General features: G+C 43.4%; 1 protein-coding gene across 4 annotated transcripts in view; it reads left to right on the top strand.

Annotated features, from left to right (window-relative positions):
* Positions 1-22,566, top strand: part of RASSF8 (Ras association domain family member 8) — a 109,180-nt gene that overhangs the window by 15,642 nt on the left and 70,972 nt on the right. Inside the window, exon 2 of one of the 4 annotated variants that reach the window (XM_026866728.1) lies at positions 4,339-4,411. The exons of the other annotated variants lie outside the window; for them this stretch is intronic. The gene's annotated coding sequence lies outside the window, so the exon portion shown is untranslated. The remainder of the gene's footprint in view (positions 1-4,338; positions 4,412-22,566) is intronic. 4 annotated transcript variants of the gene reach the window in all.

The raw sequence follows: 22,566 nt of genomic DNA, 5'->3' as shown, positions 1-22,566 counted from the left end.
TCAATGTACTGCTGGTGTTCTGGAGCCCCTCCTTTCTCCAGTGCAGTATGGACCAGTCCATGGCAAATGGTGGAGCTGTGGTTCCACCCCTGGGGCAATTGATTCCAGGTGTACTGGATGCCTCTCCAAGGGAACGCAAGCTGTGGCCGACACTCTGGCGCTATAGTAATGGAGAAGAACGCGTTAGCAGTGTTAATCGTGGAGTACCACTTGGCTGGCTTCGACTCCAGTTCATATTGAAGCTCTAGCATGTCCGGCACTGCAGCACTCATTGCTGGCGTAACTTCATTCAGGCCACGGTAGTCCACAGTTAGCCTCTATTCGCCATTAGGCTTTCTCACTGGCTGTATAGGGCTGTTGAAGGGGGAGTGAGTTTTGCTGATCACCTTCTGGCTTTCTAGTTGACGGATCAGCTGATGGATGGGGACCAGGGAATCTCGGTTGGTGCGGTACTGCGGCCAGTGCACCGTCCTGGTAGCAATTGGCACTTGCTGCTCCTCAATCTTCAGCCACCCTACCACTGAGGGATCCTCTGAGAGGCCGGGTAAGGTGGACAACTGTTCAACCTCCTCCAGGGCAGCTTCACCAAAAGCCCACCGGTACCCTTTTGGGTCTTTGAAGTACCCTCTCCTGAGACAGTCTATGCCCAGGATGCACGGGGGCCAGTCACAATGGGGTGCTTATGCCGGTCCTTCCCAGTCAGTCTCACTTCAGCTTCCAGAAGGGTCAGCTGTTGGGACCCCCCTGTCATTCTGGAGATGCAGATAGATTCAACCCCACTGTAGCTCGATGGCATCAGGGTACACTGTGCGCCAGGGTCCACCAAAGCCTTATACTCTTGAGGGTCTGATGTGCCAGGCCAACCGATCCACACTGTCCAATAAATCCGAATCTCGGTTGGTGCGTTACTGCCGCCAGTGCACCATCCTCTTAGCAATTGGCACTCGCTGCTCCTCAACCTTAAGCCGCCCCACCACTGAGGGATCCTCTGAGAGGCCGGGTAAAGTGGACAACTGTTCAACCTCCTCCAGAGCAGCTACACCAAAAGCCCACCGGTACCCTTTTGGGTCTCTGAAGTACCCTCTCCTGTGACAGTCTATGCCCAGGATGCCCAGGGCATCTGGGCCAGTCACAGTGGGGTGCTTATGCCGGTCCTTCCCAGTCAGGCTCACTTCAGCTTCCAGAAGGGTCAGCTGTTGGCATCCCCCTGTCACTCTGGAGATGCAGATGGATTCAACCCCACTGTAGCTCGAGGGTCCACTGTGCACCAGTATCCACCAAAGCCTTATATCCTTGTGGGTCTGATGTGCCAGGCCATCGGATCCACACTGTCCAGTAAATCCGATTATCCCTTTCCTCCAGCTGGCTGGAGGCAAGGCCCCTCTAATCCTGCTCATCATCACTCACTTCATGCAAGAATAATTTACTGGTCCCCTCAAGAGGGTCAGGCATAGCATTTACCATTCTATTCTGTCTGGAGGATTTCTGACTGGACACTGGAGCTGCACTTTACTTGGAGGACTCCCCTTTTGTCGTGATCTTCCCTTTCAGGTGCTCTACTCATGCAGCTAGGGCAGCAGTGGGCTGTGCATCCCACCTCCTCATGTTTTCTCCATGGTTACGGAGGAAAAACCACAGGGTGCCTCGTGATGAGTACCTTCTGCTGTTTCTCTCTTGGGTGGGAAAAACGTTTACTTCTAATGGCTGAGACATTAGCCCGTGCAGGTGGAATGTAGGACATGTCCTCTTACACTTTTTGGATCCTCTGAGACAGTTCCTCCACAGCTGAGACCCAGGAATGTTGAGATGAAGGGAGATTTCCCTCATATTGCCAGAGCTTGCCAACCACTCCATCCACAGTTTGGGTGTCTGTCCACCAGGACACTATTGCCAGTGCTTTCAAGTATGCTTCTGGTGCACTCTTCAGGAAATTTCACCACATCAGGTGTGTGCAAGGGGCCTGATCTGAGTCCATGGGTGACTGGTCATTATTCAGATCACCATAGATCATCTCAAACACAACCAGTTCCCTGAAGTTCTGGATGCCTTTCTCAATGCTGGTCCATTTGCCTAGCTGACATAGGATATCATCCTTGTAGGGGTGCCTCTCCCTTACACTGGACAGGAGTCGCTTCCAAAGGCTGAGGGCTTGAGTCTGCTTCCCTATTTCCCTATCAATGCCAGCCTCCTTGGCCAAAGATTCCAGCTGCTTGGCCTCTCTCCCCTCCGTTTCAAAAGCACTGGCTCCATTGTCCCAGCATCAGCGCAGCCAAGTGCAAATCTGCTCACCTCTCAGGCAGCCAAAATCTCTCCACATATCTCGCAGCTCAGTTGGGGACAGAGATCGGACGATCACCTCTGGTCCTTCCTACTGTTCCCCTGATGGGCCTGGCTCATCATCATCCGTCACTCTGCGAACTGACTTTCTAGTATATTTTTTTTCTGTATCGGGGCGACTGACAGTGGCACTGCCTGGCTCTCTGGCTCAGCTTCTGTGCTGGTGGAGGCGACTGAGACTGGTTCTGCCTGTGCCCCCGGTTCAGATATTGTTTGTGTGGCCTTTTCTTCCCCTTGAGGGCAGCGGGTGGTATTAAAGAGGACACGGTAGGCATGGGAAGTCCCCAACACACTGCAGCGATTTGTGTCTCCTGGGTTTTGCCGGTTTGGTAACACACCCTTTCTAAGCATTCCATCAGCTTCTCAGGGCTTTGCATTTGCTCAGGAGTGAAATTCCAAAGCATTGGGGGTGCCCACCGACTCAGGCCTTTGCCACTCACTATTATCTGACCTCAGGGCAGGTTTCCAGGCACTGCTATTGTTAGAGAAATGCCCCATAGCCAAAATCAAAATCAGGCAGACATTGAGAAAGCACAGTGCTGCAATCATGCTGGCCTGCAGGCTCCAAGGATAACTGAACCTCCCCAAAGCCAAGAGGATTTCTTCCCCTGGCTCACCCACAGAGGGGGTGAGACCCCTAACAAAAGCCCAAAGAGCAAACAGGTACCGGCCAGGCCCGCCCCCCCCCACAGTGATACAAAGGCATTCTAAGCATTCAATAGCCCATATAACAACATAAGACCCTTTATACATTTTCCACCGATAACAAACACCACTACTGGGATTATACACTGGATATAAGGATTAATCCAGCCCCACCACACAATCAAGTGGGCCAGCATTGTGAACATTTTCTTATCAAACAAACACAAATACAAACAGAAAGATTACACCCAACAGATTGCTCTATCACACTCTGGTCAGGGTCTGTCCCTCTTTATTTCAGCTCTCGAGCTCCACGTTGGGCACCAAATTATAAATGTGCTGGTTTAAGCCCTACCAGGACCGGAGAGCACATTGCTGTTGCCCTTCCCCCACCCGCAGGCAGTCGGGCTGGAAGTTAAACACAGACCCCGGGCTAAAATAAGAAGAAATTTAATACAGCAGTGGCAATGATAAGAACAATAAACAGTAATAACAGTGAACAAGACAAAAGATATACAGAGAAATACCTCAAAATGGTCAAGGAACAAAGCCCGCCGTATGTGTTGCAGTCCCCAAAACCAAAAGCGAAAGTAAAAGGGCTCCACCCCTGGACCTGATGTCAGCATGGTATGAATAACCCGGCTGGAGATCCCTTTCCCCTCTCTTTTTGCTGGGGAAAACTTGACCCTATCCTAGTTGAACCAGGACAGTTTGCTTATTTGTGTTTGACTGTGGGAACTGGTTTGTATTGTATCTTGAATTGGGAGGAAGCAATGCAGTTGTGATAGTTCACATTTAAAAACTAATGTGCAGATTTATTTATGTAGGTTATTCATATAGAATTCAAGTTGACTTATTCAGCTTAAAAACACTGGTCCCAGGCTGTGAGAAACCTAGTTGGGTTTTTTGAGTCAATACTGGTTGCCTTCTGAGACAACTCTGTGTGTACAGATGTACCCATGACTCACTTGTAAATGAACATAACTTGATTAAAAATGTATTAAGCATTAATAACAGGGGATACTTTTTGCTCTTTAAGAAAAACTCTCAGAATGTTTTGGAGAACTGGAGTAATTCTATGGCTCTAAAATTCATTAACTGTAAAGGTATTTAACAAAGAAAATTATCAAGGTTTAGGGCTAGTCTTAGTGAATGATCTCTGAACTGTGTCATCATTAGTGACTGTATGGTAAAGAATCAGAGGCTTTCATTTTCTAGGGAGGCATTTTAATCCTTTGAGTCAGTTTTCCTGGTGAAAGCAACCTGGTCTGAATAGTGTTGGTCTTGGTTTGAGCAGGAAGCTGGGTCCTTCCAGCCTGAAGAATTTTGTAATTTTATTTTCTTTTTCTTTAACAGGTGTTTGTACCACACAGCCACCATCAGATGTAATGAGTTTGCCTTGCTGATACTTCCAGCAATTAAACCAGAGGTATAAATAAGTCCTCACTCTTAAGGGATTTTTTAAATTACTTTGTGGGTTTTTTTGTTTGTTTACTTTTATAGCACTTCTACTGGATAAATGCAGAACATCTAGGACTTTAGCTGCATCCATTTTTCTGTCCACTGCAAAATCTTTGTTTAAAGAGGTGAAGTAGGGCAAGTTGATGTGACCTTTCTCTAAATTCTAGGGTAAGTCTGCTTTCCAGAAGCTAAATTGTTCTACAGAATATAATGATTCTGTACTTGTTTGCAGCAAACAACCAAATTGTGCTTTAGGGATACTTGTCATAGATTTATAATATATTGAAATTCCCTAGGAATTATTTAATTAAAAAAAGCTCATAGTGAACTTGAGAGATGATAATGCAAAAGGTATTGACTAAGAAGAAAAGAAGCTTTGATGTATAAATTTACCTGATGAGACCTGTAATGAAGAGTTAAAAATACAGACTTTTCTATAGGAAAGGAGCAATGAGATCTTTCTCTTAATTGGTGTATGTGTGTACTTGAGTAATGTGCATATGGAGAAAACATATGTTTGATAATTGATCCAGAATTTCAGGTCTGCTTTGCTTGTTCACACATCACTTCCTTTGTGAAAGGAATAGAGTGGGTGTTCCTTCATGTATTTAGACTTGTGTGACCTCTGTCACAGAGAAGCCTTTAATTCACTGCTAGCAAGTAGTTAAAAACAAGTGTATTGGAAGCTCATAGTTTAGCTCCTTAGTTTATTCACTAGAAAGCAATGTATTAAGAAGTGAAAAGTGACTATCTCGTGAAATTTGAGCATGGGACTCTTCAATATACACACATTATGCTGATTCCAAAGTCAGTGGCCTGGTCCTAGTTGAGGTGGTGTACTGGGTCTGGCTGAACTGGAATTGGTTTTCCCCTACAGCAGCCCTCACGGTGCTGTGTTTTATGCTGGGAGCTGGCAGGGTGTTGGTAGCACCCTGGTGGTGTGGCTACTGCTGAGCAGGGCTTACACAGCACCAAGGCTCTTTCTGATATTTCCGCCAGTGGGACGGGGTGGGCAAGATCTTGGGAGGGGACACAGTCAGGACAGCTGACCCAAACCGACCAAAGGGATATTCCATACCATATGACGTTTGCTCAATATAAAGCTGGGAGAAAGGAGGAAGGGGGTCGGGTCACCCTTGGTCCTCCGAGGCAACCACTACGCGTATTGGAGCCCTGCTTCCTGAGAAGGCCCGACATCGCCTGTCCATGGGAAGTTGACACTAAATCTGTTTGCTTTTGCTTCCGCGGGTGGACTTTTGCTCTGCTTTGCTTATATTAAAACTGCTTTTGTTTCACCCACAAGGGTTAGTTTATCTTCTTTCCCCTCTTTACCTTATTGAGAAAACAAGGGGAAAGGGGGGGGGGGGGGGGAAGTGATAGAACGACTTGGTGGATACCTGGCATTTAGCCAGAGTCAAACCGTCACAGGTGGACTGTGGTGAAATGGAGCCACTGATAAGTTCTTTTGCAAATACCATCAGCTGTACTGTGGAAGGCTGGTGTGCAGGGAACACAGGTTATTGTGTGCAGGAGAGAACATGTTAATTGCTCTATATAGGTATATTGCCGGATTCTCTATATTGGTATATTGCAGGATTTGATTTTGAGATTTTCTTGTAGAAGTCAGATGGGAAAAGAAGAGTTAGTAGTCATAGGCCCTGTGTCTATAGGGATGTGTAGTTGCAATACTTCCATTTAAAGTTGAAATAAACATTGTAGTACACCAGTGCTACCAGCCTTACAATGGTATGTAGGCTCATTGGCAGAACTGGTGTAGAAGCAGTTGTACCAGCTTTTGTAAGAAGGTCTTGCAGGTCAGTTAAATGTCTGTCTGGGACCAGTAAGCCATTATTACAGACCATGCTGTGGAAGTAGGAAGTACGAGATCTTGTAGAGCCTACTGTAGTAGTATCAGGTGCAAACCATAGTATTCATGATATTGAAGGCAATGTGCATGAAGTGCACTGGCATTGTTGGAAACAGTTCTGTAGATGGCAAAGGGTGTTTAAAGATCTGGCAACTCTGAGCTTGTCCAGTGTTTCTGTAGCATACTTTGGCCATCTTTTTAGCCACTTGTTGCAGCAGACTACAAACACAAATGGTTCAATGGTGTGTTTCCCTTAAAGGGAAATTGATTAAATTTATGGTTATTTGATTGATTAAAGTGTCTGTTAGCTGTTGCTTGTCTAGTTGACATATAAATCCTGTGTTCTTTTAAAGTAACTTTAAATAACAGAGCATTTGTGTGCTTGTACATACCTTTTGAAAAGGGAAAAAGAAGCTTCCACACTTTAATAGCAACTGTACTTTAAAAAATACCTATCATTGCCTATGGAGTGCTTTCTAACTCTTGTCTTTTCAAGTAAGAATTTTGAACTTCCTTTACAGTGACAATTAACAGTGGAACAGCATGTTTTACCTTTGTCAACTCTTAAAAGGGCCTAGATTAGGATCTCTGACCTATGGCTGTTGTAAATAAATCTTTTTGTTATAAAGACTTTTGAAGGTGTTTCTTCTTTGTCTTAATTGGTTATATTATGTGTTGGTCTGAGTTCCTCTTGCTAACTAGATAAAATGAAACCACAGTCTAGGTAAAAAAATAAAAAATATAACTTCCTTGCTGTGAAGGTTGACTATTATTTTGATGGGCTCAGTTTGACTGTTGTGGACCTGTATACCTGTGTGTTCTAGCCCTGAGAACCCCAAGACTGACATTGTACTTTACTAGGTCAGTCTGTCTAAATGTTACAGAACAGATGGTTAATTCAAAAATGAGTATTAAAGCCGAGTAGCTAAATCCGATCTCCTAAAAATGAGGTTGCCAAAGCAAGTTGCTGTATTTGATGTAGCTGCCGAGTTGGTCTTTTATTTGATACAAAGGCAAGGCTCAGTCTAATGTCTAAATGCAAAGAGGTTGGTCATTTCAAAGTTTTTTCAACTTTTAATTTCTTTCAGAACCTATAAATTGAAGCAGTAAGTTGCTTATGTATTGTAGAGCTCCTGGAAGAGAAGGTGGCTTATTTAAAATCCATCATTTTTTCTGGGTTTATCACTGTAGTCCTGGGTTTTAAAAGTAACAAAGACAAATTGCAGCAGTGGAATAAGGCTGACACCTGATTTTTAACTTGCCATGACTTGCTTTTTTCTTCTACTTCGGTGGTCAGTGAAATGAGAATTAAAAAGCAAATTTTTAGAAGAGAGCATGTGAGAAACGCTCATTTGCCAGTTATCAACAGCTCAGACAGGATGCGGTGTGAAGCACTCTTTATTACCTTCTTGCAAGACGGGGCACCCCACCAGGTGGACATGCCTAACAGCCATTGTGCAATGGTTTATGTCTCTTTCTCCCAACCGCGAGTTCCCTCCCCTGATTCAGCACTGGCTGAGTACCACAGGGCGTACAGACTTCCTGAACCACCTACTGATACGCCCCTTCATGTATGTGTTCATACGTCGCATGTGCATGGAAATGAACCTTGGCTTTCTCCACGGCGGAGAAGTTAATATGCAGGAGCTCATCATGCAAGCATACTAAGACAGGAAAAGTTCGAAATTCAGGTTCCCCAAGTCTCTCGGTATCTGCATCTATCTGAAGCCATTTCTAAGTACTGGTCATCACAGTTGATGGGCTGCCTGTCTTCTCACCCCAGGCCAGGAATTTCAACGGTTTGCTCTTTCAATGAATTGCTCTCATTAATTGCTTTGGTGAATACTCCTGCCCTTCCTTTCAGGCTGAATATGCAAAAACAATATTCTTTCCCTTGCAGGATTATTGTGTTTACAGGCAAATTCTTTCTCTTGTTGTCACAAGATAGATAATTTGAGACAGGTGTTGTGACAGAAGAAATGTTTAGATCATCTAATCTGACCTGCACACTGCTGATTCGAGTTATCTCTGGACTGAGCCTAATAGTAAATGAATCCACGCATGTGTGTACTGATATTGTTACTGATTTTATTATCAACTGTAATTAAACTGTGTTTGATTTTAATATAAGTATAGAATTAAGAGATACTTTAGTAAAAATCATTTGACATTTATTGTATTTTGAATCTAGCAACCGACTGCTACTATAAAATCCCCTGTACAGCCCCGTACCAAGGCCGAAGGGATAGGTCATAATTGTCTAATAGGAATGGTTAGAACCTAGGTAACAAAACATGAGGTGATATGTAAACTGATTTATAATACATACATAGGACTAGAAGAATGCAAGTAGTTGTCAAGGTCCAGGATTGATGGGAACTGAGGGCAGTAACTGTAATAGCTTGCAAGTACCTGCCAAGAAAACAATGTCCTTAAGCAAAAGGTAATTCTGGCAGGGTGAGATTGCGACCACCGACTCATGGACCACCTACTCACACCCCAGAGCCATTTCTAACCTTTACTGCGCAGGTTCGGAAATAGGAGGAGAATGTGTTAATGATTTCTTGGAAGTTGTATGTTTATGTATGAATACTTAATGAATATGCATGAGTAAGTTCTATATAAGGTGTATGGTTCTGGTGCCTGCTACGTGTTGTTGGTGAGAGCACTCCCCTACACGTCCAGCCATCAATAAAGAAGTGTCTGCTTATCTGCATCAAATTGGTGTCGATAAGTTATTTTATCCTGGATTTTGGTGACAATACAATGGGATTAAAGTGTTTATTTTCTGCATTCATCCTGTTGGGATTATTTTTTAGGGACACCATTTCACACTAACCGAATTTTAGTGAAACAGATGAGCGGACTCGTGCTGTTTATCTCAGCCCTTGGGGGTTTTCATATGATACTTATTCTTCTATGAGCTGCTGGAAGCTATAGTCACTTTTCAAGAGTCTCTGACCTTGCAATCCATTTTTCTGTGGTGAATTGAATATTTGATTTTAAGAGTTTTGTATGTAACTTTTGGGGGGTGGTTTTTCCCTTGTGTGATGCTGTGAGATGAACTGTTTAATTTTTTAGGAATACTTTGTCATAATGCATGACACAAAGGTAGCTTGATCATTGTATAGAAGTTATATTGTATAAAGTTATTGGTATATGCTTCTGCCTTGATAAATGCCTTAAAGTTTAAAAAATTTCAGGCTTTCAAATCTTTCTTGCTTTTGCTGGTTCTTTTAAATGTTTAACTCTGTATGAAAGGTATCAGGCAAACAGGTGGAAACTGAACCCTTCTGTTTGATTTGCAGGTAGAATTGTGCTTCCTTTTTGTGGGGTAGCCCGCTACTTGCAGTAGAGAGGACATTGCTTTTACTTGGCTGCATTTTTAAATGCTAGGTGAAACCTTCATTTCCATGGGGCTTCTGGGCTTTTGGTAGAAGAATGAGTTTGGTTTGGTTCTTTTTAAATGCTGCTTCTCCTAATTGGCCTCAAGACTCTTTTATTTCAGATGTTTTGACATCTCTGTTGAAGCTGTCAGCCATATCCTCAGGCTTCTGGAGGTGATGGTCTTGAGAAGGGGAGTAGTTTGAAGTAATCAGTTTGTCTGCTGATCTGTGATTAGGGCATAGGGTTAGATGTTCATACCTCAAGTTCTTGTTCACAACTCGAAATGGCCCTTTCAAACCTGGTGAAAGAACAGAGTTCAGGAACTAGAGAAACCTTGAGAAGCTTGGAGAAAGAAATACATTAGGGAAGAAGTTGGCAGAGGCACCAAAGTGTCTGAGAGCAGATGGTGTGTTGTCATCAGTTCCAAAATCAATGTAAATACTTGCAGAATACTACTCTGCCTCTTCTTTTGCCAAACACAAGGAATAGGAGCCATAAATACCATTGGCAAATTGTTTTAGCTGCCAGTGAGCATCCTGCAGTTGTAATCAACAAATTCTCCCTTGCAGCACTTGGGCAGCAGCTGCTGCAGAAGAGTTGTTAGTAGTGATAAAGTACACCGGTTTGTTTTTTGTCTAAAGACAGTGGATTTTTACAGTTTAAAGATGTCATAGTTTCTGTTGTTGTGCTACTCTGTGTCCTATCAACAATAAAAGTGGTATTTTTTTCACTTACTGTTCCTTATGGTTGTGTTGTATGGTATGACTTTCCTGCTTTAGTGTGGTTCAGTGTTGGGCTGTAAAGCAGTTCTCATGAGTATTACCATCATGTAACTAGTAACCAATCTGTTGTCTCAAATGCACAGCTTTGGGATACTGTCATGTTTGTAAAATGTGTCTGGCTGCCACTAAATTGATCACTATGGTGCATGGTTTATAAAGGGATGGCTATCTCTCTATGAAAGTGAGGAGCCATGATGCAGGATGAATTACTAGATCACTAATGTATATGGCATCTGTGTCTTTCTTGAACCTGTGTTGCCCAGGAACATTAATCTTGGAGTGGAGAGTGTTTGGATTTAAATTCTGAAATCTCTGTACTGATCCATATTTCATTTCTGTGAAAACTGAAAGTTCAGTACTTTTGGTTGTCAACTTCAGCTGCTGACTGGCTTTGGGGAGACTAAATTGTTCCCTTGCACTAAATCTTTCAAGAGTTGTGTTCATATATTAGCGTTACCTGTTTTCTGGAGACTGACAAATTCTAACTAGAAATTATTTAATGCATTTAATTTGAGAGATGCTTGACTTTAACTGCTTATAAATCAGATATCTTAATGTTCAGAGCTTGTGCCAGGTTATCTGATGTTGAATTGTCACGTACATAAGATCATGGTTTCTTTCTTGATGGGGGTAGTTTCTTCATTATAGTGTAGTTTTACAGATTATGAAGCAAACACAATTCCTTTCTTAGCTGGTTGTGCAGTAATGCAGGTGTCCTCTTGCCTTGTAACCAGCTGTGGAATGCTGTTGCTGCAGCTGATGAATGCACAATTTACACCTAAAGACATAGTGAATCTGCACTCTGAGTGACCCTGGGGCTCAACTGTACCACCTCATTATGAAAATTTTGTAAATTCTGGTGATGCTTTTGCCAGCAAAACAGTTTCCAGTCTTGGTCTTTGAATTTGTAATGGCAGAATTGCTATGCTAAACCCAGAGGGGGAGAAGTAGGTGAAGGCTTAGCTTTCTGGAAGAAGCCACCAAGGAACTGATGGCTCTTTGCCACTAAGTTAACAATAAGTGTTATCTATTGTGAGAAGGTAACTTTTCTGTTCTTAAAGCTTTGCCTGGTTAGGTGAAACTTTTTTTTTCTAATAATTTAGACATAACTTTATCAGTGTTCCACTTTCATTTAGAGCTGCTTCAGGGAGCATTGTAATCACTACAATTACTGTTTGAAAGCAACAGTCTTTATAGATTGTCACTTCTGTATTTCTGTAACTTCTACAATTCACTTTAATGGACAAGAACATGATACGTTAAAAGTATGTTGAGTGTATGGGGAAGCAGCGTTATGTTAAAGAATTGTAGCCAGTAATGTGTTTACTTACACTTTCTTCGGTGTAGAGTAGTAGTATAGTGGGGCCTATTGTAAGTTTTTGGTCCTGATTCTGCATGTAGACCAGCTTCACCAGAAACGCTGATGCCAGTTTGGCTTTCAGCAGGTTCACTGAACTTCAGGTCCTTTTCTCTGAAGGTAGGTATTTGAGGCTTAAAATACTCAGTTGTCAGTCAGGGCAGGTGAGTTTCCATGTAGGTGATGTCTGTGAGCACAATTGGCATGTAGGCTGTCCTGGATGTGTATGAACAGAAACAAGCTTTCAAAAAGAACTCATTTTTTTGTGCAGTAATGTGGCAGTTTGGAAGAAGATAAATTATTTGGTAGGTAAATAGTGGTACTTTTTAAAAAATAAAAAACCTTCCAGCTTTGTAAATAAGCTACAGCAAGGTGCCATTTTGATTTAAAAAAACTAGTAAGGTGGTTCTGAAGCAGTGCCTGAGATCTTAATTTAGCAAAGATGTCTCCCACACATTGAAGAAAAAAATGTTTGCAATTAAGAGCTTAAATCTAATTTGGTGTGTTTTAGGGTTTCTTTTATCTGACAGAAGTATCAGTTTGTTCATGAGTATATTTTTTCCTTTAATGATCATGAGGTCAGTAAATTTAGGTAGTATCAGGAGTGAAAAGGGAGAATCATTTGATTTGGACATACTCTTCTGTCATGAGCTGAAATCTTATGGTGATTTGTCTTCCTGCCTAGATTCCCTTTTTAATTCCAGATTTCAGTGTGCTTGCTTGTTTTTAGTGTGCTTGCGATACAGCAGACTTGTTTATGAGGGTTGTCTTGGGAACATGCGGCATTGCTGCTGCGATGGCCTTGTCCATTATCTCTTGAGGTAGGATGTTCCAGGTTCATTCTAAAATATGTGGGGGACTTTTCCCCTGATATGATGGCTGGAATTCAGTTGGAATTTTTCAATATAAGATCGGGAGCTGGTAGCAAGAGAGACATTCATTTTTCTTAGAACATAGATACAGTGTTGGGGGGAAAAGAGTAAAGACTAGGTGTAGCCAAGAAATCTTTTTTGGTTTTATGTATTAAAAAGTTTACCTTATGATTTAAAGGTGTTGCCATAGTGATTACTTGGCAGTGACTTTTGTTCTCTGTTCCAACAGTCAGTAAGTCTAAAAGCTAAAGACCAGTTTTAAGAAGATGTCTGTACAAGGTAAAACTTTACTTGGGGAGAATACTCCTAAACTACCTGCAGCTAAGTGTAGGATCAGTAAGTGACCCAATGGAGCTTATGATCTTCTTTAAAATGTTGCTTGAAGAGGTGCTGGAACATAGAAAAATCCTTTCAACCTGCTGGTGTCAAACTTAGGCACAACTTATCTTTGTGTGTAGCAGGTGTTATTTAAAAGGCCAAACCAGGATATCTGTGTGCTCAGTTGGGTGATTATTCGGCTGCTGTTTATCTCAATGAAAAATTTATTCAACTGTTTGTTTCACCCCTGGTGTTGTTCTCCCATGATTACTTGACCTCTCTCCACTTATGTAGGTTACAGATTCAAAGAAAAAAAAAAAATTAAAAATAAACAACAGCGGAAAAGATTAGTAAGGTGTAAAAGCCTTGTGTGGTGCAATTGTATCATAACTGACTGATTGAAAATCTTGTGAGGTTTCATTCCTCTCACAAGCAGGAATAATCTTATGTTGTTCTCACTGGAAATGGTTTTCTGTATGTGTTGTACAATGGTCATGCAGTTTGAGCATAACAGGCAATGTTTACCAGGGATTTTGTTATTTAAGCTTTGCTTAGTGTATGTAGAAAGTAAGATGCAGGTAAACAACTTCAGAAATACAGAAGTGCTGAATTTTTTTTTCCTTTTTTCCACACCCATATAATATATCACTATGTTTGTCTGTTATCTAGACATATAAGCATAATAAAATAATCTGGTGTCTGTTTGTCTGACTAATCTGCTATTAGTCAGTTGTTGATACCTTTAAGTAGCTATATCTCCTCCACCCAGAATCGAAGAGCTAAGATTCTCATTCACGGCTTTCTTGGATGTAATTTGTTTACCAATAGTCACCCTGCCTACATTATTTTTAGAAGACATTACATTGTAACTGAATTACTGTGAAGAGTGATCTGATCCATTATCTAGCACATACCAAATGGCTTTTAATGGCATTAAATAATAACCACATTAATACTAGAAACATATATGTTTTCCCCAGAATCATAGTTTGTTAATAATCACAAGCACAGAAAAAAATAGCAACATCTCATAGTCTTATGTTGTGACACAGCTTAATGCCAAGGAAAGCACTCAAGCTGCTCAGGGACATAAATATTTGGCCATTCTATCCCTAAAGTAGAAAGAGACTTGTACTTGACTCTAACTGATTTTACTTTGAGGACTTAATGTACTATGCTATTGGTGAAAGCAGAAAAAATTATAAAGCTCTTTCATGCCTCTTGAATATTGCTTGAACACATGCAAATGTTCGTAATGGCAGACCTGTAGTTATATTTGTTTCAGAAGATGGTGACTTCTAACTCTGATCTTGAAGAATGAAGACAAAAACATTATTTCATTTATACAATGGTTTAAAAACTGGTTTTGTGCTGGTGACCTAGATGTAAATCTTATGTTTTTACTATTTCTGTAGACTGTAAACCATGCTATGAAAGTAACTTTTGGTTGGCTTTTCAACTAATATACTTAAGCTGCCAATTCTGAAGTCCTTAAAATAGTATTTGTGGTTGGTTTGTGAGCATATTTCTTAAACTAATAGCTACCCCCTGCACCCCTTTATGAAAATGTACACTTCTATGTGCGTAATTCCAGGTTTATTTTAGGCTAAGAAATGTGGTTGGCTAATAGAATCAACCTCTGTTCCCAAATGATACTTCCTTTTGGTGTCTTGATAGCTATTCTGAGGTATTGTGTCCTATTATGTTTTTCATGGGAAACATGCTTAGAGTTTAATATTGATGTCAAATCACTGCTTAGTCTGTTCTTCTCCTTCATAGGTGTCTTGGTTCAGCTAGGATAGGGTTGTTTCCCTAGCAGTGGGGAGAGGGCTTTAGCAGGGTTATTCAGTACCATGCTGATGTCAGGTCCATGCCCCAAGCATGAGAACAATTTCCTGTGCACTTTTGTCCGGGGAAGCACGCACGGTGGGCAGGCTGTGTGCCTTGCAGTATTTCTCTGTAGATCTTTTGTCTTGTTTACTGTTATTACTGTTTCTTGTTGTTGTTACTGCTATTGTTGTTGTTCAGATTCTTATTACATTGTTGTATTAAATCTTTTCTTATTTTAACCCAGGGTTTGTGCCTTACTTCCAGATCTGACCAGTCCAAGGGTGAGGGAGGGACAACGGCAATGTGGTCTCTGATCCCGGCAGGACCTAAACCACCACAGCCTTTTTGGCACCCAACGTGGGGCTTGAGAGGGTTGAAATTAGGATCAAAAAAGGGACAGACCCTGAACAGACGGTGTTAGAGAAATCTGTTAGGTGCAATCTTCTTTTTATTTGTATTCCTTGATAAGAAAATGTTTGCAATGCTGGCCCACTTGCTTACATAATGGGGATGGATTAATCCTTATATCCAGTCTGTTCCCAGTGATGGTGTTTGGTGGTGGTGGAAAAGGTGTAAAGGGGTTTGTTCTGTTATACCAGCTACTGATTGCTTATAATATGTTTGTATCGCTGTTTGTGGGGGCAGGCTGGTACCTGTTTGCTGCCTGGGCTTTTGCTAGGGGTCTCCCCACCACTATGGCTGAGCCAGGGGAAGAGATCCTCTTGGTATTTGAGAGTTTTAGCTATCCTTGGAACATCCAGGCCAGTGTGTTTGCAGCACAAAGCTTTCTGAATGCCTGACAGATCTTGTATTGGGCCATGCCACAATTCTCTAACAAGAGCACCACCCAGAAACTTGCCCTGAGGTCAGATACTTATGAGTGGCAAGGTATGTGGGAAGAGATGGGCAAGCACCTGAGTCAGTGGTCACCCCTAGTGCTTTGGAATTTCACTACTGAACAAATGCAGAGCCCTGATAAACTGGTGAAGTGCTTAAAAAAGGTGTGTCACCAACCTGGCAAAACCCAGGAGACATAACTCACTGCAGTGTGCTGGGGACTTCCCATGCCTACCATGCCCTCTTTAATACCACCCACTGCCCTCAAAGGGAAGAAAGGTCTGCAGGATCTGAAATTGAACTTACTGGTACAGCAGCTGGGCCAGGGGAACAGGCAGAGTCAGTATCAGTCGCCTCCACCAGCACAGCAGCTGAGCCAGAGAGACAGCCAGTACTGATATCAGTCGCCTCAATAGAGAAAACAAAGTATACCAGAAAGTCAGTTCGCAAAGTGGGGGATGCAAATGACCCAGGCCCAGCATGGGAACAGGAGGAAGGGCCAGAGGTGATCATCTGATCTCTATCCCTCACTGAGTTGCAAGATATGTGGAAAGATTTCAGCTGCCTGGGAGGCGAGCAGATTTGCACCTGGCTGCTCTGATGCTGGGACATTGGAGCTAGTGTTGTTGAAATGGAGGGGAGAGAGGCCAAGCAGCTGGGATCTTTGGCCAAGGATGCTGGCATTGACAGGGCAATAGGAAAACAGACTCAAACCCTCAGCCTTTGGAGGCGACTCCTGCTCACTAAGGGAGAGGTACCCCTACAAGGATGATATCCTATGTCAGCCAAGCAAATGGACCAGCATTGAGAAAAGCATTCAGAATCTCAGGGAACTGGCTGTGTGTTTGATATGGTTTATGGTGATCTGAATGATGAGCAGTCACCCATGGACCCAGATCAGGCCCCTTGCACACACCTGATGTGGCTAAAGTTCCTGAAGACTGCACCAGAAGCACGCTCGAAAACACTGGCAATAGCATCCTGGTGGACAGACACCCACACTGTGACAGTGGATGGAGTGGTTGGCAAGCTCCGGCAATATGAGGGAACTCTCACTTCATCTCAACATTCCTGAGTCTCAGCTGTGGAGGAATGGTCTCAGAGGGTCCAGAAAATGGAAGAAGATATGTCCTATATTCTACCTGCACGGGCTAATGTCTCAGCCATTAAAAGTAAATGTTCCCCCAAAAAAAAAAAAAAAAAAAAAAGGCAGCAGAAGGTACACAGCACGAGGCACCCTGTGGTTTTTTCTCCGTAACCATGGAGAAAACATGAGGAGGTGGGATGCACAGCCCACTGCTGCCCTAGCTGCATGAGTAGAGCACCTGAAAGGGAAAACCGTCACGAAAGGCGAGTCCTCCAAGTCAAGTGCAGCTCCAGTGTCCAGTCAGAAATCCTCCAGACAGAATAGAATGGTGAATGTTATGCCTGACCCTCTTGAGGGGACCAGTAAATTATTCTTGCATGAAGTGAGTGATGATGAGCAGGATTAGAGGGGCCCTGTCTCCAGCCAAATGGAGGAAAGGGATAATCGGATTTACTGGACAGTGTGGATCCGATGGCCTGGCACATCAGACCCACAAGGATATAAGGCTTTGGTGGATACTGGTGCACAGTGGACCCTCGAGCTACAGTGGGGTTGAATCCATCTGCATCTCCGGAGTGACAGGGGGATGCCAACAGCTGACCCTTCTGGAAGCTGAAGTGAGACTGACTGGGAAGGACCGGCATAAGCACCCCACTGTGACTGGCCCAGATGCCCCGTGCATCCTGGGCATAGACTGTCTCAGGAGGGGGCACTTCAGAGACCCAAAAGGGTACCGGTGGGCTTTTGGTGTAGCTGCTCTGGAGGAGGTTGAACAGTTGTCCACCTTACCCAGCCTCTCAGAGGATCCCTCAGTGGTGGGGCGGCTTAAGGTTGAGGAGCAGCGAGTGCCATTTGCTACCAGGATGGTGCACCGGCGGCAGTACCTCACCAACCAAGACTCCCTGGACCCCATCCATCAGCTGATCCATCAACTAGAAAGCCAGAAGGTGATCAGCAAAACTCACTCCCCCTTCAACAGCCCTATATTGGCCAGTGAGAAAGCCTAATGGCGAATGGAGGCTAACTGTGGGCTACCGTGGCCTGAATGAAGTTACGCCAGCAATGAGTGCTGCAGTGCCGGACATGCTAGAGCTCCAGTATGAACTGGAATTGAAGCCAGCCAAGTGGTACGCAATGATTGACATTGCTAACGTGTTCTTCTCCATTCCTATAGCGCCAGAGTGCAGGCCACAGCTTGCGTTCCCTTGGAGGTGTATCCAGTACACCTGGAATCGATTGCCCCAGGGGTGGAACCACAGCTCCACCATTTGCCATGGACTGGTCCATACTGCACTGGAGAAAGGTGGGGCTCCAGAACACCTGCAGTACATTGATGACATCATTGTATTGGGGGACACAGCTGAGGAAGTCTTTGAGAAAGGGAAGATAATTTAAATCCTCCTAAAGGCCAGCTTTGCCATTAAGCACATGAAAGTTAAGGGGTCTGCAAGGGAAATTCAATTCCTAGGCATAAAATGGCAAGATGGGCATCGCCACATCCCAGTGGAGGTGATAAACAAGATAACAGCCATGGCCCCACCAACCTCTAAAAAGGAGACTCAGTCTTTCCTGGGTGCTGTGGGGTTCTGGAGGATGCACATCCCGAACTACAGCCTGATTGTGAGCCCTCTCTACCACATAACCCATAAGAAGAAGGATTTTGAATGGGGCCTTGAGCAACAACAATCCTTTGAACAAAGTAAGCGGGAGATTGCCCAAGCAGTAGCCCTTGGGCCAGTCCGGGCAGGGCAGGAGGTTTAGAACATGCTCTACACTGCAGCTAGGGAGAATGGCCCTACCTGGAGCCTCTGGCAGAGAGCACCTGGGGAAACCCGAGGCCGACCTCTAGACTTTCGGAGCCGGGGATACAAAGGCTCTGAAGCTAATTACACACCAACTGAGGAAGAGATACTGGCAGCATACGAAGGAGTTCGGGCTGCCTCAGAAGTGGTCGGCACTGAAACACAGCTCCTCCTGGCACCCTGACTGCCGCTGCTGGGGTGGATGTTCAAAGGAAAGGCCTCCTCCACGCATCATGCAACAGATGCTACTTGGAGTAAATTGGTTGTGTTGATAACACAATGGCTCGAATAGGGAACTCCAGCCGCCCAGGAATATTGGTGGTGATCACAAACTGGCTGGACAGCAAAGATTCTGGAATGTCACCAGAACAGAAGGTGACATATGCTAAGGAGTCTCCACTATATAACGAGCTGCCGGATGAGGAGAAGCAATATGCCCTGTTCACTGACGGGTCTTGTCCCATTGTGAGAAAACATCGAAGATGGAAGGCTGCTGTATGGAGTCCCACATGACGGGTCACTGAAGCTGCTGAGGGACAGGTTGCATCTAGCCAGTTCGCAGAGGTGAAAGCCATCCAGCTTGCTTTGGATATTTCTGAGCGGGAAAAGTGGCTGAGGCTCTACCTCTACACTGACTCATGGGCTTTGGCGAATACCCTGTAGAAATGGTTGCAGCAATGGAAGCAGAACAACTGGCAATGTAAGGGTGGGCTGCTGAGGTGTGGAAGGATATTGAAGCCCAGTTGGAAAACCTCATTGTGAAGGTGCACCATGTGGATGCCCATGTACCCAAGAGTCGGGCCACTGATGAAGGTTAACACAACCAGCAGGCAGACCAAGCTGCTAAGATGAGAGTGGCTCAGGTGGACTTGGACTGGCAGCGCAAAGGTGAACTGTTCATAGCCCGGTGGGCCCATGAGACCTTGGACCACCAAGGTAGAGATGCAACATACAGGTGGGCTCGAGATCGAGGGGTGGACCTCACCATTGACACCATTGCAGAGATCATCCATGGATGTCAGACGTGTGTTGCAATCAAGCATACCAAGCGGATGAAGCCCCAGCGGAATGGAGTGCGATGACTGGAATACAGATATAGAGAGGCCTGACAGATTGACTACATCACACTGCCACAGACCCGCCACAGGAAGCGCCACGTGCTCACAATGGTGGAAGTAACCACTAGGTGGCTGGAAACTTAACCAGCATACCCACGTCACCACCCGGAACACCATCTGGGCCTTGAAACCGAAGTCCTGTGGTGACACGACACCCCAGAGAGAATTGAGTCAGACAACGGGACCCACTTCCAAAACAACTTCATAAATGCCTGGGCAGAAGAACACGGCATCGAGTGGGTCTACCATATCCCCTACCACGCACCAGCCTCTGGGAAGATTGAGCGCTACAATGGACTGTTAAAAACCACATTGAAAGCACTGGGAGGTGGGACCTTCAAAGACTGGGTCATGCATCTAGCAAAGGCCACCTGGCTAGTCAACACAAGAGGATCTGCCAGTCGAGCTGGCCCGGCTCAGTCGAGACCTCCACGTGCTGTAGATGGGGATAAAGTCCCTGTGGTGCGCATGAGGAATATATTGGGGAAAATAGTCTGGTGTACCTGGGTGTACCTGGTGGGTGATGCAGGACGATGGAGAGATCTGATGTGTACCACAGGGGGACTTGATTCTGGGTGAGAACATGCCGTGAATTATGCTGTGCCTTTGTAAATTGTTATTTTGTTATTGTTAACTGCTAAATGGCAGCTGGACATGATGCAGATGGTATAGAATAAAGGGGTGGATTATGTCGTGTTTCAGCTAGGATAGGGTTAATTTTCCACAGCAGTGGGGAGAGGTCTCTAGCAGGGTTAGTCAATACCATGCTGACTCAGGTCGATGAGCCAAGCACGGGTAGTTTCCTGTGGGCTTTTGTTTGGGGAAGCACGCGTGGCGGTCTGCCTGTGTCCCTTGCGGTATATCTCTGTATATCTTTTGTCTTGTTTACTGTTATTACTGTTTATTGTTGTTATTATTGCTGTTGTTGTTGTTCAGATTGTTATTTATTACGGTGTTGTATTAAATCTGCCCTTATTTCAACCCCGGGTTTGTGCCTTACTTCCAGCCCTGTCAAGTCCGAGCATGAGGGAGGGACAGTGTGAACATGGTCTCTGGTACCGGAGGGCCTAAACCACCACAATACATCATACAGATCTGGGGTTTTCCCTTCTGTATCTACATTGTGACTTGCCTTATGGGTGCTTCATATTTGCTTTCACACGATGGAGCGGACCAAGGGCCGGCAATGTTAATGCTGTACTTCCAAGAGATAAGTTATTTTATGTGTAGATAATGTAAGCACTGAAGTGGATTGCATTTAGATTACATCTTTCTGCTGTAATTGGAAACAAAATAGTTAATCTTCCCCCTTCCTACAGAAACAATAACTAAAATAGGGTGAATGATCATGAACAAGTCCTAATTTGAGTTTATCAGTGAGCCTTTTGCCTACAGTGTACTGATAGGCATATCTTTCATGTTTTTGAGATGGCCAGTGTTTTGTTTAGAAGAATGACGTAATGTACTTCTACATGCTGCCCAGTGTTTTGGTCATGGTTTATGTTTAATGATCTGTTCTTTATTTTGTTTTGCCTGCAACTCACTTGAACTTTTCCTGGAAAGTATTCCAGAATGGAGTAGCTATGGGAAGGGATATGTGTACATCTCAAAGATGTCTCATTTGTATGGCCTTGGAGACTTGCATTGCTATCTGTGAAAGCCAACTCTGCAAGTTAGGATAAACTGATTTTCAGTTTCAGTAGTCATTGAGATCTTTGTCCAGACACTGATGAGGCATATTCGGTGACAGACACTTCAGTTGCATTCTCTAGCTTGGTCTGTGTTGATCTCTCCAGTAAGAGAATAGCATCACTTTACTGTTTCTTCCAATTTTTGTGACGTTTTCCAGAACACTATGAGGTTCTCAGGTTGATTTTGGGTGAGATTTTCTATAGGTATTTGCTATTGCTGTGATTTTTAAATGAGAAACAGGTGGTAATCTACATATACAAGGAGCTTTCTGAACTCCGCATTCAGTCTAATTTTTGTGGATTTTTTTGATAAAACATGCAAGACATTTCTTTTCTGGAAGCATTGTTTTATTTTGGTGAATGAACTTTCAGTTCTAAACGGTACAATGAAAGTAAATATTTGCAGGGGGAAATGGTGCTGTTAAGTGTGGTACATCCTTCAGTTTTCCCTGTGAGGCTACCATTGACGTCTCAGACCATCTATGGCAGACCTGCTGCTATGGTCAAGGGCTTTTTCTAGGACATTTCTAGATGCTATTGTATTAAACACTGGAATTTCTATGCATACACATAAATTATATTTGAGCTATGCAGTAATATCCACTGGATGATGTACTCATAGTCAAGTGACAACAGTCTTATTTTTATTGTTAGTCAAGTAATGTAAGCCAATTTCAATTAATGTTGGGTAGGAAACAAGCTTAAAACAGAGTAAGTTTTCAGTTGGATTGCTACCAGCATGCTACACTTGCAGTACTACTGCAGAAATTAAATAATTGGTCTGTTAATGGCAAACTGCCAAGAAAATGCTGATTCTGATTTTAATCGCACTTCAAAAACTTGTTAACAATTATGTAACAGCATATTAAATTAATGATTATTTATTAACACTGCCGCTTTGGTAGCTTGGGAGGTTTCACTCTCAAAAATTATTTTAAAAGGATTTTAAAATTTTGTTTCCAAGAGTCAAATATTAAGAATATGGGGTTTGGGTTGTATGATTTATTTTGGTGTGTTGTTTTTTTTAATATGATAACTTAGTGAAGTCTCATCTGTATATTTTTTTATTATAAAGAGTTCTTCTGGAGGTGACTGAACCAATGGGGTTTTTTGTCTTATCTCATTTCCATCTTAAGAATATTTTGTATAACAAAATAATAGTTGCATGATGATGC

Source organism: Athene cunicularia, assembly GCF_003259725.1.
Source record: "Athene cunicularia isolate RWA chromosome 1 unlocalized genomic scaffold, athCun1 chr1_part2, whole genome shotgun sequence".
NCBI classification, from domain to species: domain Eukaryota; kingdom Metazoa; phylum Chordata; class Aves; order Strigiformes; family Strigidae; genus Athene; species Athene cunicularia.
The sequence above is the reverse complement of the archived record's forward strand: the minus strand, read 5'-3'. Positions and strand labels throughout refer to the sequence as shown.